Source organism: Arachis hypogaea, chromosome 5 (assembly GCF_003086295.3).
Source record: "Arachis hypogaea cultivar Tifrunner chromosome 5, arahy.Tifrunner.gnm2.J5K5, whole genome shotgun sequence".
Classification (NCBI taxonomy): Eukaryota; Viridiplantae; Streptophyta; class Magnoliopsida; order Fabales; family Fabaceae; genus Arachis; species Arachis hypogaea.
Window position 1 is genome coordinate 60,725,969 of NC_092040.1, and position 15,894 is coordinate 60,741,862.

General features: G+C 39.0%; 1 non-coding gene across 1 annotated transcript; it reads left to right on the forward strand.

The window, feature by feature from the left end:
• Positions 1-15,151: 15,151 nt before the first annotated feature.
• Positions 15,152-15,255, forward strand: LOC112805047 (small nucleolar RNA R71). The gene has a single exon (XR_003203660.1). It is a non-coding gene; the product is annotated as a small nucleolar RNA R71 (small nucleolar RNA).
• Positions 15,256-15,894: the final 639 nt, after the last annotated feature.

Here is a 15,894-nt window from a genome sequence, read left to right on the forward strand (position 1 = left end):
GAAAAACACATAAACTCATAGTAAAGTCCAGAAATGTGAATTTAGCATAAAAACTAAAGAAAACATCCCTAAAAGTAACTAGATCATACTAAAAACTACCTAAAAATAATACCAAAAAATGTATAAATTATCCGCTCATCAGAGCACAACTCTTGGTGCGGAATTTACAACCACAAACTAACCGGCAAGTGCATCGGGTCATACCAAGTAGTACCTCAAGTGAATGAGGGTTGATCCCACGAGGATTGATGGACTAAGCAACAATGGTTAAGTGATTTACTTAGTTAGACAAACAGAAAATGGTGTTTGAGAGTTCAAAGAGCATTAAACAGTAAATTCAGAATATCAGAAGACAGGCAAGAAAATAAATTGGGAATAAAATATGGAGAAAGTAGTTAAGGCTTCAGAGTTATCTATTTTTCAGATTGACCTTTCTTATTAATTTATTTTAATTATGCAAGATTTAATTCCTGGCAAACCATATATGACTAAACCCTAATTCATTAGACCTTTTTAGTCTCCTATAAAATTCATCAACCGCCAATTCTTTGGTCAATTAATTCCAATTAGAGGGTGAAGTTCAATTCTAGTTTATATGCCACAAAAATCCCAATTATCCAAATATAAGAAGATTATATGTCACGTATCCCGTTAAGTCCAGATAATTAGAATTTAGGAGAAATTGTTTTCAAGCTGTTGTTCAAGTAAAAAGCTTTTCCAAGTTATACAAGAACTCAATTAGAAAGAGGGTCATACTTCCGTTCCACCCAAATTCATAAGATAAAGAATGAAAGAAATTCTTAAATTATAAATCAGGACATGAATTAAAATAAAAAAACAATAGAATCAATCCATACAAATAGACAGAGCTCCTAACCTTAACAGTGGAGGTTTAGTTGCTCATGGAAAAAAGTGAAAATGAGGATTCTGGTAAACTGTAAATTGGGCTGAGGTGGAATAATTCCCAGAAGAAAAGTTTTTCTTTTTATATCTAATCCTAATTAATTTAAAATATATTTTCTAAATCTAAAATAATATCTTTTCCTATTTTAAAATAAAAATTAAATTTAAATCAGAATTAATTAATAATCCGTGCGAGCCTTGTAAGCGTGGGGACCACTTGACTTCACTAGGATCCACGCCTAACTTGGGGAATAACTGCACCTTACTTGAGGGATGCAGGGAGTTTTGGCGTGTTGAACTCACATGGTGCGCCTAACTTGAAGAATGGAGTGCTACGTTATGTGTTGTTGTTATGCTTGGCGCCTAACTTGATAAATCTCAAGTTAGGCGCAGCCTTGGCAGCATTGATGGAGAAGAAGTATAGACTATTATATATTGTTGGAAAGCGAAGGAAGTTAGCTTTCCAACGCCACTAAAATCACGTCTATTGGACCTCTGTAGCTTGAGATATTCAGGTTTGAGTAAAGAGAGGTCAAGACTGACAGCATCATTCGTCTTCTTCTCTTTCTCTGCAGAAACTCCATCGAATCCACTCGAATGCAACCTAAAATAAACAGAATTGCACACGACTCAAAGTAACATCCATAGTGGCTAAAAGATAATTAATTCTTGATTAAACCCAACAAATTAAATGCAAATTCACTAGGAAAAGATAGGAAAGATGCTCACACATCAACGCTCTCCTGGGCCTAACACGCTCTCGTGCAAGCTTACCAAGCAGCATCCAAGAGAGTGCCAACACACCTAAAGGACCATGAAGCTTGATTTTTGGTCCAACTTCAAGCAACCAAAGCCCACATTTCATTGTAATTTACTTTCAATTTCATTTAAGTTTGTAATTTAGGAGAGCCTATATAAAAGCCTTAGGTTTACAAAAAAAAGGAGATAACACATTGGGTGGAGACCAATTCGAAATTCTATGAATTGGCATACTCGACTGGGAGTGGGTCTTCGGACCCCTCCCCTCATACACTCTTCTTCTCTTCCACTTATTTTCTTACTTTGTAAACATTTTAGTTATAAATCTTTACTTTTCATTTTAGTTATGCATCTTTAATTTTCATTTGTATTATGCATTACTAACTCTTTTCATTTAGGAAAGGAGCTTTTTTTCAATTTTGATTGAATTGATGTTTATTTCTTCTTCATTCTATCTTCATACTTGGATATCTATTAGAGTCCTTGCCAGAGAGTTCTGTTCTTCAAAGATCCTTGGATCTGTTAGAACCCTGTTGTGAGCCTCGAGAAAGGGATCATAGGGTTTAGTTTGAGCTCTCTTGGCATAATGAAGTTGATCTTGATTTAGAGATTGGTATGTGACATGTAACCACTCTAATATTGGGGTCTTTAGAATTATGTAGTATGATATTAGAAATAAATTTGCTTGTTGTATCTAAGGGAAAGTATTTGTGCTTCATAGATCCAATCACTACCGAGAGGGGGATTGGATCTACTTGAATCTCCATGTGAGCCTTGAGAAAGGAATCATGGAATTCAGTTTGAGGCTTATTCCTCACAATTCGCTTGATCAATATAGTCTTAGTTGGTATGTGACATGTAACCTCTTTGAGTTGAGATCCTGAGGGTTGTATGGCTTTTGGATTAGAAATTGAGGTTCACCCCTTCTCATGAACAATTAGATCAAGAGATTGGCAATTGATTGTGTTAAGGAAAATTGAGTTGCCAAGAGATTGGAATTCAATTATTGATAATCAGCCATGGATACTTCATATGATTGAGAAGGAGTGAGACCCACTGATTCAAGAGAAATCAACATCTCCAATCCCTTATGTTTTCTATCTTTACTTTCCGTCATTTACTTTCTTGCACTTTATTTCCTTGCACGTTATTTCCTTGTACTTTTATTTCTTTCACTATATTTTCCTGTACTTTGCTTTTTTTGCTCTTTGAATTTCCAGCACTTTATATTCTTGCCACCTACTTTCCTTGCATTTATTGCTTTCATTTAATTTTTGGGTCATTTACATTTCTTATTGCTTATCATTCAACTATGTTTGTCTAACTAGAATAATCAATTTACTATTGATTGCTTAATGTTTTAATCCTCGTGGGATAAACCTCACTCTTGTGAGTTTTATTACTTGATACGACCTGGTATACTTGCCGGTAGTTATTACGGAGAATTAATTTTTTCGTCATCAAGTTTTTGGCGCCGTTTCCGGGGATCAATTGTGATTAACAAACTACCGGTGGTTGATTACCTAGATTAGACACTTTTTCTTTCTTTGTTTTAGTCATTTCTTTGCTTTTAATTCTTCCTTTTATTTTTGTCACCAACTGTTTGTGTTAATGCTTACCAAGAAATCTCTACTCGCGACATCTTTTTCTCTTGGTGATTGTGTTATTAACATATAACAGTTTCTTTTACTTAGTTTTCCTTCAAATAAATTGGCATATAATTTCATTCTAAGTTTGGTGTTGCTATGAAACAAATTTAATTTTCAATCTTCACTAGATACTTCCATCAATTTCAATTGAAAGTGTCACACTAAGTTTGGTGTCGCCACTTATCTTTCATGCAATGTATCATGCACACCCCACTTGTTTATGCAATCACAATGTCTCTGTTTTTTGTGCCTTCATTGTTATCTTTTCTAAATTTTGCTTTCCTAACCACATGCAGTACTCACATTTCAATTATCAAGACATTCATGATCCATCATAAACCCCATCACCACTATATTATTTGTGCTTGAAGACAAGCAATCATCCTAAGTTGGAGTGGTAAGGGAAAGAATAAGGAGGAAAGGGACAACAACAATGAAGATGAACTACAAGGTGGTACTGTTCCTTTTCCTCTTATTCGTTTCCAGTACATTCAATTGTATGGTTGTCTCTTATTTTCTTTGTATGCATGTGTGTTGTGAATAAGCATAGCTTGATTGCTGAATTGTAACATGTTGCTGTGATATTATAACTACCATCTTGAATTTTTTTATTTCAAAGCAATTTAGTTTCATGATCACAAACAAACAAGGTCATTAAAGAAGAAGTTAGCATGAGCATATAAGCATTGGGAGGCTAGCGTGACTATTGTTGCTCAATTGCATTTGAATTTGTTTAATTGAAGTTTTCATCTAGGAAATTTTATGAAATTTTTAAAATCATTAAAACCTTAAAGAAGTAAATGCAATTAAGGCAAAAAAAGAAAAAGGGAAAGAATGAGAAAGCTGAAGGCTCTGAGTACCAATGACAATTCATTTGACAAGTACTTATGGTGTTTATATATCAAGCAAAAAGTTTGAAAACAAAACACTTAGAGTCAAGGCTATGCTCAAGTGCAAAAGCACTCTCTCAAAGCTCAAGGCTCTGAGCATCAATGATTAGAGAGTAAAGAAAAGAAACAAATGAGATAAAAAGAGTCCTCTAATTAATTGCTTGTGGTGCTTATGTATCAAGTGGTAATACTTGAAAACAAAGTATTTAGAGTCGTAACTTTCAATAAATGGTGCAAAGCACCCAAGAAGCTAAGCTAAGAAGAGAATGAAAAAGCTTGCTTCAAGGAAGGAACATAAAGAAAAAATTTCATAAAGTGAGCTAGAAGGAAAGATCAATCATTCAAATATCCTTTGTGATTGTAGCATGCATAAGAAACTAGCCAACCATGAACATTACATTGCCATTCTTCTTGCCTTGGATTGCCAAACCTTATTGCATGATTCTTTTCTTGCTTGAGGACAAGCAAAGTTTAAGTTTGGTGTTGTGATGACTGTGCATCATGTATTTTTCTATGCTTTTTCACATTAAAATTTAATTATTCAAGCTTAATTATTAAGTGTTTTTGTGCTTAAATCGTAGATTACTTTCATCTCTTTTATTTGATTTATGTTGTAGAAAATGTAAGTAAAAAGCACAAAATAAGCACGAAAAATAAAAAAGCAACTTGACCAAAAATGGCGCTCGAATTGTGGCGCTCACAAGGAAACGTAGCGCTGCACTGGGAGGCCCCTACGCTCGCTTCCAACGCTCACTATCACACTCACAAAACAAGGCCAAAACCAAGGGTCACGCGTATGCGTGGGCGACTCGTACGCGTGATAGGAAGGATCAGTGCTTGACTCCAAAGCTAGGAGCACCTTCGATAAGGGTCACGCGTACGCCTGGACGACGCCTATGCATGACAAGGCTGACAGCGCCACGCTCGTTGCAATGCTCACACCAAAGAAAGCCATAACATAGCGCTCATTACAACGCTCTTGTTCAAGTTCGCTGGGGAGCCCCAAAATGGAGGTCACACGTACGCGTGACTAGCGCTCGCTCTCATGCTATCGTGTAGGCTCGCGAAAGAGCACATCGTTCTCCTGGGCCTGACATGCTCTCGTGCAAGCTTGATAACAAGAATTTCTTGTACGGTTTGGAATCAAGAATCAATTCGTCGGTAGCATAGTCCAAACCAACAATGAATTTTCACAATCAAATGTTTACAAATTCTAATTACCCGAAAGTATTTAAACCTCGGGTCGTCTTTCCTAGGAGTTGCAATGAAATGTACAATCATTGGCTATGAGAGAGCATGGGAATTGGGAATTTAAGAAAGTAAGAAATGTAAATAGCAAGAAAGCAAATAAACATGCAAGGAATGTAAATGGCAATTCGAAGCAAGAATTGGGGAATTTAGGATTCCTGTCCTAGTTATGGACCACAAACATGGCAATTGTGTGGGGTCAATCGAAATTAGTCAATCCTCCCTGAGAATTAGTCCAAAGGGCATAATTGGTCTCAATCCATAAGTCCTAGTCAACTCACTAATTACTTAATGAAAGACTAGCGTCAATGGAAACCAAACCAATTAGCCATTCCCACACTATGCGGAATGGACATCCACATCTCAATTCCACCCAAACACCCGATTTCTCAACCAAGAGTGTGCAAACTAAACATGCAAGAAATTAAACATGCAAGAAATAAAGGTCAAAGCAATAAAAGTCAAAAGCAATAAAATGCAAGGAAAGGAAACTTCAAATGCAAGAAACCTATTGGCAAGTAATTGAGAGCTAAGGTTACCTATCCTAGACATTGACCACAAACATATGATGATTATGAAGAGTTAATCCTACTTAGTTAACCTTATATCGAAGATAAGTCAAATAAGCATAGTTGATTCCAATATCTAAATCCTATGTCAACACTAAGGGGTCACATAGTGTCAAGAGAGACCAAATCAACTAACTACTCTAATGTATCAAACAAGAATGGACATTAATGACTCAATGATCACCAAAGTCATCAATTTCAAGCCAAGAATGGAGAAAAACTATGTAAAAACTAAGCCAAGCATTTTATCAAATACTTGGTGTGCATAAAAATAAAATAATATTAAATTTTATTAAAAATAAATTCTAACTACCAAGTGCAAGAAAATTATAACAACAACTAAAGAAAGCAATAAATGAACATAAAACATAAATTGCATTAATTGAAAATTAAAATAACAAAAGTATCCATAAACATGAATATGATAAGATAAAGGAAATAACAAAAGAAAGGAAGAAGAACAAAGATGCAATAACAATAAATGACAAGAAAAAGTAAATGAAAACAAGAATTAAAAGTAGAAATTACAAGAAATTAAACTAAAGAACCCTAATTCTAGAGAGAGGGGGGAGCTTCTTGGTGGACGAAATTGTGATTCACTTGTTATTCCATTTTGCAAAATTCATTGCTTTTCATTCCCTGGTAATGGCGCCAAAAACATGATGCCAATACCATAGTTCACAACTTCGTTCAACTAACCAGCAAGTGTACTGGGTCGTCCAAGTAATAAACCTTACGCGAGTAAGGATCGATCCCACAGAGATTGTTGGTATGAAGCAAGTTATGGTCACCTTGTAAATCTCAGTTAGGCAGATTAAATGGTTATGGGTTTCGAAAATTAATAATAAATAGAAAATAAAAAGGGATAGAAATACTTATGTAAATCAATAGTGAGAATTTCAGATAGGTGTATGGAGATGCTGTGCTCCTCTTGAAACTCTACTTCACTACTCACTCTTCCTTCAATCCTTCTTACTCCTTTCCATGGCAAGCTGTATGTAGGGCATCACCATCAGCGGTGGCTACTTTCAATCCTCTCGGGAAAATGATCCTATGCGCTGTCACTGCACGGCTAATCGTCTGGAGGCATCACCCATGGTTGATGGCTACATCCCGTCCTCTCAGTGAAAACGTTCCTATGCTCTGTCACAGCACGGCTAATCATCTGTCGGTTCTCAATCAGGTTGGAATAGAATCCATTGATTCTTTTGCGTCTGTCACTAACGCCCAGCCTTCAGGAGTTTGAAGCTCGTCACAGTCATTCAATACCGGAATCCTACTCGGAATACCACAGACAAGGTTAGACTTTCCGGATTCCCAGGATCCTACTCGGAATACCACAGACAAGGTTAGACTTTCCGGATCCTCATGAATGCCGCCATCTATCTAGCTTATACCACGAAGATTCTGTTGGGGAATCTAAGAGATATGTGCCCGGCCTAAGGTAGAACGGAAGTGGTTGTCAGTCACGCACGTTCATAGGTGAGAATGATGATGAGTGTCACGGATCATCATATTTATCAAAGTTAAGTGTACCGTATATCTTGGAATAAGAATAAAAGGGAATTGAATAAAAAGAAATAGTGATTGTATTGAAACTTGAGGTACAGTAGAGCTCCACACCCTTAATCTATGGTGTGCAGAAACTCCACTGTTGAAAATACATAAGTAAAAGGTTCAGGCATGGCCGAATGGCCAGCCCCCCTTGAATGTGATCAATAGTCTCCTAAGATGAAGAATGATACAAAACTGAGACCAAAGATGTCTAATACAATAGTAACTTATCCTATTTATACTAGACTAGCTACTAGGGTTTACATGAGTAAGTAATTGATGCATAAGTTCACTTCCGGGGCCCACTTGGTGTATGTTTGGGCTGAGCTTGATCTATCCACGAGCTGAGGCTTTACTTGGAGTTGAACTCCGAGTTATAACGTGTCTTGGGCGTTCAACTCCGGATCATGATGTTTTTCTGGCGTTTAACTCCAGACAGCAGCATGTACTTGGCGTTCAACGCCAAGTTACGTCATCAATTTCCGAATAAAGTATGGACTATTATATATTTCTGGAAAGCTCTGGATGTCTACTTTCCAACGCCGTTGAGAGCGCGTCAATTGGAGTTCTGTAGCTCCAGAAAATCCATTTTGAGTGCAGGGAGGTCAGATTCCAACAGCATCAGCAGTCCTTTTGTCAGCCTTTTTCAGAGTTTTGCTCAAGTCCCTCAATTTCAGCCAGAATTTACCTGAAATCACAGAAAAACACACAAACTCATAGTAAAGTCCAGAAATGTGAATTTAACATAAAAACTAATGAAAACATCCCTAAAAGTAGCTCAAACTTACTAAAAACTACCTAAAAACAATGCCAAAAAGCGTATAAATTATCCGCTCATCACTTCTCTCTCTAGCAAAACTAAACAAAAACATGTAAAAACCTAAATCTAAGTGCTCCCCCCTTCTCCAAGCTTCAATTTGGCTTGAAATAGCTTCAGAAATTAGTTGGATTGGGTTTTGAGACCCAAAAATCGCTGCCAGAGAGTTGCAATTGATGAGGTCACATGCAGAAACCTGTGCAGACGCACAGATGTGTGTATCCGCACACATGCTGAATCCTAACTTGTGTGTACGCACAAGTAACTGTGCGTACGAACACTTAGACTTATGTTCACTGGTGGACGAAATTGTGATTCATTCTCTTTGTATTTGCATGAGATTTATTTAATGGCTCTTTGCTATGTGTGGACACAACTCCGTTCAACTTAACCAGCAAGTATACTGGGTCATCCAAGTAATACCTTACGTGAGTAAGGGTCGATCCCATAGAGATTGTTGGTATGAAGCAAGCTATGGTTACCTTGTAAATCTCAGTCAGGCAGATTAAATGGTTTATGATAAGTTCGAAAATAAATAATAAACAGAAAATAAAATAGGATAGAAATACTTATGTAGATCAATAGTGGGAATTTCAGATAGGCGTATGGAGATGCTGTGCTCCTCTTGAATCTCTACTTTCATATTACATTCATCCAATTCTTTTTACTCCTTTCCACGGCAAGCTGTATGTAGGGCATCACCGTTGTCAATGGCTACATCCCATCCTCTCAGTGAAAATGGTCCTATGTCTGTCACAGCACGACTAATCATCTGTCGGTTCTCAATCAGGTTGGAATAGAATCCCTTGATTCTTTTGCGTCTGCCACTAACGCCCAGCCTTCAGGAGTTTGAAGCTCGTCACAGTCATTTAATCCCAGAATCCTACTCGGAATACCATAGACAAGGTTAGCCTTTTCGGATTCCCGGAATCCTACTCGGAATACCACAGACAAGGTTAGACTTTCCGGAAGTGGTTGTCAGTCACGCGCGTTCATAGGCGAGAATGATGATGAGTGTCACGGATCATCACATTCATCAAGTTGAGGTGCAACGTATATCTTGGAATAAGAATAAGGAGAATTAAATAGAAAATAGTAGTAGTTGTATTGAAACATGAGGTACAGCAGAGCTCCACACCCTTAATCTATGGTGTGTAGAAACTCCACCATTGAAAATACATAAGTGAAAGGTTCAGGCATGGCCGAGAGGCCAGCCCCCATGATCTGAGAACTAATCGTCCCAAGATGAAACGTGGTCCCCCAAAAAGACTACTAATACACTAGTAAAAAGTCTTATTTATACTAAACTAGCTACTAGGGTTTACATGAGTAAGTAATTGATGCATAAATCCACTTCTGGGGCCCACTTGGTGTGTGTTTAGGCTGAGCTTGATCTATCCACAAGCTGAGGCTTTTATTAGAGTTGAACGCCGAGTTATAGCGTGTTTCTGGCGTTCAACTCCGGGTTGTGACGTGTTTCTGGCGTTTGACTCCAGACAGCAGCATGTACTTGGCGTTGAGCGCCACTTTACATCGTCAATTCCTGAATAAAGTATGGACTATTATATATTCCTAGAAAGCTCTGGATGTCTACTTTCCAACGCCATTGAGAGCGCACCATTTGAAGTTCTGTAGCTCCAGAAAATCCATTTTGAGTGCAGGGAGGTCATATTCCAACAACATCAGCAGTCCTTTTGTCAGCCTCTTTCAGAGTTTTGTTCAAGTCCCTCAATTTCAGCCAGAAATTACCTGAAATTACAGAAAAACACACAAACTCATAGTAAAGTCCAGAAATGTGAATTTAACATAAAAACTAATGAAAACATCCCTAAAAGTAGCTTGAACTTACTAAAAACTACCTAAAAACAATGCCAAAAAGCGTATAAATTATCCGCTCATCACAACACCAAACTTAAATTGTTGCTTGTCCCCAAGCAACTGAAAATCAAATAGGATAAAAAGAAGAGAATATACTATAAATTCCAAAATATCAATGAATATTAATTCTAATTAGATGAGCGGGACTTGTAGCTTTTTGCTTCTGAACAGTTTTGGCATCTCACTTTTTCCTTTGAAGTTTAGAATGATTGGCATCTCTAGGAACTTAGAATTTCAGATAGTGTTATTGATTCTCCTAGTTAAGTATGTTGATTCTTGAACACAGCTACTTTTATGAGTCTTGCCCGTGGCCCTAAGCACTTTATTTTCCAGTATTACCACCGGATACATAAATGCCACAGACACATGACTGGGTGAACCTTTTCAGATTGTGACTCAGCTTTGCTAGAGTCCCCAGTTAGAGGTGTCCAGAGCTCTTAAGCACACTCTTTTGCTTTGGATCACGACTTTAACCACTCAGTCTCAAGCTTTTCACTTGGACCTGCATGACACAAGCACATGGTTAGGGACAGCTTGATTTAGCCGCTTAGGCCTGGATTTTATTTCCTTGGGCCCTCCTATCCATTGATGCTCAAAGCCTTGGATCCTTTTTACCCTTGCCTTTTGGTTTTAAGGGCTATTGGCTTTTTCTGCTTGTTTTTTCTTTTTCTTTCTATTTTTTCGCCATTTTTTTTCGCAAGCTTTTTACTTTTCATTGCTTTTTCTTGCTTCAAGAATCAATTTTCATGATTTTTCAGATTGTCAATAACATTTCTCTTTGTTCATCATTCTTTTAAGAGCCAACAGTTTTAACAGTCATAAACAACAAGATAAAAAATATGCACTGTTCAAGCATTCATTCAGAAAACAAAAAGTATTATCACCACATCAATATAATTGAACTAAATTCAAGGATAAATTCGAAATTCATGTACTTCTTGTTCTTTTGATTAAAAACATTTTTCATTTAAGAGAGGTGAAGGATTAATGGAATTATTCATAACTTTAAGACATAGTTACTAAACACTAATGATCATGAAGTAGAGACACAAAACATAAATGAACACAACATAAAAACCGAAAAGCAGAAAGAAATAAGAACAAGGAATGAATCCACCTTAGTGGCATCTTCTTCTTGAAGGACCAACAATGTCTTTAAGCTCTTCTATGTCCCTTCCTTGCCTTTGTTGCTCCTCCCTCATTGCTCTTTGATCTTCTCTTATTTCATGGAGAATGATGGAGTGCTCATGATGTTCCACCCTTAATTGTTCCACATTGTAGCTCAAATCTTCTAAGGAAGTGTTGAGTTGTTCCCAATAGTTGTTGGGAGGAAAGTGCATCCCTTGAGGCATCTCAGGGATTTCTTGATGATGAGCTTCCTCATGCATCTCTTGAGATCCGTGGAGGGTCTCTCTTGCTTGCTCCATCCTCTTCTTGGTGATGGGCTTATCCTCCTCAATGGAGATGTCTCCTTCTATGATAACTCCAACTGAGTAACATCGATGGCAAATAAGGTGAGGAAAAGCTAGCCTTGCCATGGTGGAGGGCTTTTCGGCTATTTTGTAGATTTCATTGGAGATGACTTCATGAACTTCTACTTCCTCTCCAATCATGATGCTATGAATCATGATGGCCCGATCCACAGTAACTTCAGATCGGTTGCTAGTGGGAATGATGGAGCGTTGAATGAACTCAAACCATCCTCTAGCCACAGGCTTGAGGTCCAATCTTCTTAGTTGAACTGGCTTGCTTTTGGAGTCTCTTTTTCATTGAGCTCCTTCCACACATATGTCCATTAGGACTTAGTCCAACCTTTGATTAAAGTTGACCCTTCTAGTGTAGAGGCGTACATCTCCTTGCATCACGGGCAAGTGGAACGCCAACCTCACATTATCCGGACTAAAATCTAAGTATTTTCCCCGAACCATTGTGAGATAATTCTTTGGACTCGAGTTCATACTTTGATCATGGTTCCTAGTGATCCATGCATTGGCATAGAACTCTTGAACCATTAAGATTCCGACTTGTTGCATGGGGTTGGTTTGGACTTCCCAACCTCTCCTTCGGATCTCATGTCGGATCTCCGGATACTCATTTTTCTTGAGCTTGAAAGGGACCTCAGGGATCACCTTCTTCTTTGCCACAACATCATAGAAGTGGTCTGGATGGAATTTGGAGATGAATCTTTCCCTCTCTCATGACTCGGAGGTGGAAGCTTTTGTCTTCCCTTTTCTTTTTCTAGAGGATTCTCCGGCCTTAGGTGCCATTGATGGTAATGGAAAAACAAAAAGCTTATGCTTTTACCACACCAAACTTAAAATATTGCTCGCCCTCAAGCAAGAGAAGAAAGAAGAGAAGAAGAAGAAGAAGAAAATATGGATGAGAGTGAGGGATGGTGTTTCGGCCAAGGTGTAGAAGAGGGGGTTTGTGTTGTGTGAAAATGAAGTAGAATGGAAGGGTATATATAGGGAAAGGGGAGAGGGTAGGTTCGGCCATGTAGGGTGGGTTTGGGTGGGAAAGTGTTTTTGAATTTTGAAGGTAGGTGGGGTTTATGGGAAAGAGTGGATGGATGTGAGTGGTGAAGGGGGTAATTGGGAAGAGAGATTGAAGTTGTTGGGAAGTGTGACATGGGGAAGAGTGTTATAGGATTAGGAGGTAAGGTGGGAATATGTTAGGTGGGGATCCTGTGGGGTCCACAGATCCTGAGGTGATCCTGTGGGGTCCACAGATCCTGAGGTGTCAAGGAATTACATCCCTGCACTAAATAGGCATGCAAAATGCCTTTGCATACCACTCTGGCGTTTAAACGCCGAGGTGATGCACGTTCTGGGCGTTCAACGCCCATGTGTAGCATGTTTCTGGCGTTGAACGCCAGTTCCATGCTTGTTACTGGCGTTCAGCGCCAGATTCATGCTCTGTTCTGGCGTTGAACGCCAGCCAGATGCTCCTTACTGGCGTTGAACGCCAGTCTGTCCTTCCCCCAAGGTGTGATTTTTCTTTTGCTGTTTTTGATTCTGTTTTTAATTTTTATATATTTTTTTTTCGTGACTCCACATGATCATGTACCTAATAAAACACAAAATAACAATAAAATAAAATAAAAATTAGATAAATAAAATTGGGTTGCCTCCCAACAAGCGCTCTTTTAATGTCATTAGCTTGACAGTGGGCTCTCATGGAGCCTCACAGGTGATCAGGTCAATGTTGTATAGTCCCATCACCAAACTTAGAGTTTGGATATGGGTCTTAACACCAAACTTAGTGTTTGGTTGTGGCCTCCCAACACCAAACTTAGAGTTTGACTATGGGGGCTCTTCTTGACTCTGAACAGAGAGAAGCTCTTTGTGCTCACTCTCTTTTGTCAAAGAGGGATGGCCTTGTGCCTTAAACACCAGGTAGTCCCCATTCAATTGAAGGACTAATTTACCTCTGTTGACATCTATCATAGCTATCACAGCTCCTGCTGTAGCTAGGAAAGGTCTTCCAAGGATGATGCATTCATCCTCTTCCTTCCCAGTGTCTAATATTATGAAATCAGAAGGGATGTAAAGGCCTTCAACCTTTACTAACACGTCCTCTACTACTCCATAAGCTTGTCTTAATGACTTGTCTGCCAATTGTAATGAGAACAAGGCAGGTTGTACCTCAATGATCCCCAGCTTCTCCATTACAGAGAGTGGCATAAGATTTATCCCTGACCCCAGATCACATAGAGCTTTTTCAAAGGTCATGGTACCTATGGTACAAGGTATTAAGAACTTGCCAGGATCTTGTCTCTTTTGAGGTAAAATTTTCTGAATCCAGGTGTCTACTTCACCAATGAGCAAGGGAGGTTCACTTTCCCAACTCTCATTACCAAACAACTTGGCATTTAGCTTCATGATAGCTCCTAAATATTGAGCAACTTACTCTCCAGTCACATCTTCATCCTCTTCAGAGGAAGAATAGTCTTCAGAGCTCATGAATGGCAGAAGGAGATTTAATAGAATCTCTATGGTCTCTATATGAGCCTCAGATTCCTTTGGATCCTTAATAGGAAACTCCTTCTTGCTTGAGAGACATCCCAGGAGGTCTTCCTCACTAGGATTTTCATCCTTCTCCTCCCTTGTGCATTCGGCCATATTGATCACATCAATGGCCTTGCACTCTCCTTTTGGATTCTCTTCTGTATTGCTTGGGAGAATACTGGGAAGAGTTTCAATGACTTTCTTACTCAGCTGGCCCACTTGTGCCTCCAGATTTCTGATGGAGGATCTTGTTTCACTCATGAAACTGAAAGTGGCTTTTGACAGATCAGAAACTAGATTGTCTAAATTAGAAGTGTTTTGTTCAGAATTCTCTGTGTGTTGCTGAGAAGATGATGGAAAAGGCTTGTTATTGCTCAGCCTATTGCATCCACCATTGTTAAAGCCTTGTTGAGGCTTTTGTTGATCCTTCCATGAGAAATTTGGATGATTTCTCCATGATGAATTATAGGTGTTTCCATAAGGTTCACCCATGTAATTAAACTCTGCCATTGCAGGGTTCTCAGGATCATAAGCTTCTTCAGAAGCTGCCTCTTTAGTATTGTTGGATGCATTTTGCCATCCATTCAGACTTTGAGAGATCATGTTGACTTGCTGAGTCAACACTTTGTTCTGAGCCAATATGGTATTCAGAGCATCAATTTCAAGAACTCCCTTCCTCTGAGGTATCCCATTATTCACGGAATTCCTCTCAGAAGTGTACATGAATTGGTTATTTGCAACCATGTCAATGAGTTCTTGAGCTTCTGCAGGTGTTTTCTTTAGGTGGATGGATCCACCTGCAGAATGGTCCAATGACATTTTTGAAAACTCAGATAGACCATAATAGAATATATCTAATACGATCCATTCTAAAAACATGTCAGATGGACACCTTTTGGTCAACTGCTTGTATCTTTCCCAAGCTTCATAGAGGGATTCACCATCTTTTTGTTTGAAGGTCTGAACATCCACTCTAAGCTTGCTCAGCTTTTGAGGAGGAAAGAATTTATCCAAGAAGGCCGTGACCAGCTTCTCCCTGGAGTCCGGGCTATCCTTAGTGTTCATACCCTGACCGAGCTCCCCAACTCGGCAAAGTTCAAAGGAGGTCCGACCTCAGCCTGAGGCCCACGCCTAAAGGTCGGACCTCGGAAACATAAAGCAAAGAAAGGCCCATCAAAAGGAACGCAGCCCAAAACACTAAAGGCCGAAAAGGCCTAGAAAAGGCGGTTCCACAAAGATAAAGATAAGACTCCCAAAAGATAAGATAAGATAAGAATATCTTATCCAGGGAAGATCACGGCCAACTATTATAAATACACTGGAGCACCCAGGTATAACTCATACTCTAATTCTACTCCATATCTGCTTGGACCCATGCTAACTTAAGCATCGGAGTGTCATTGCAGGTACAACCACCAACCACTCCACATATCAAGCTCGGGTCCCTGACCCCCACCTCGGGCCTCTCCGAGACAACCGAGCTACACGTTTCAGGTAACCCCCGGAACATTGGCGCCGTTGCCGGGGACCCTGGAAGTCATCCCTCTACTATGGCGGACGACCCCTCCAACAATGACCACGCTGCATCAGAACAAGAGGATGAGGTCGACACTGGAGAAC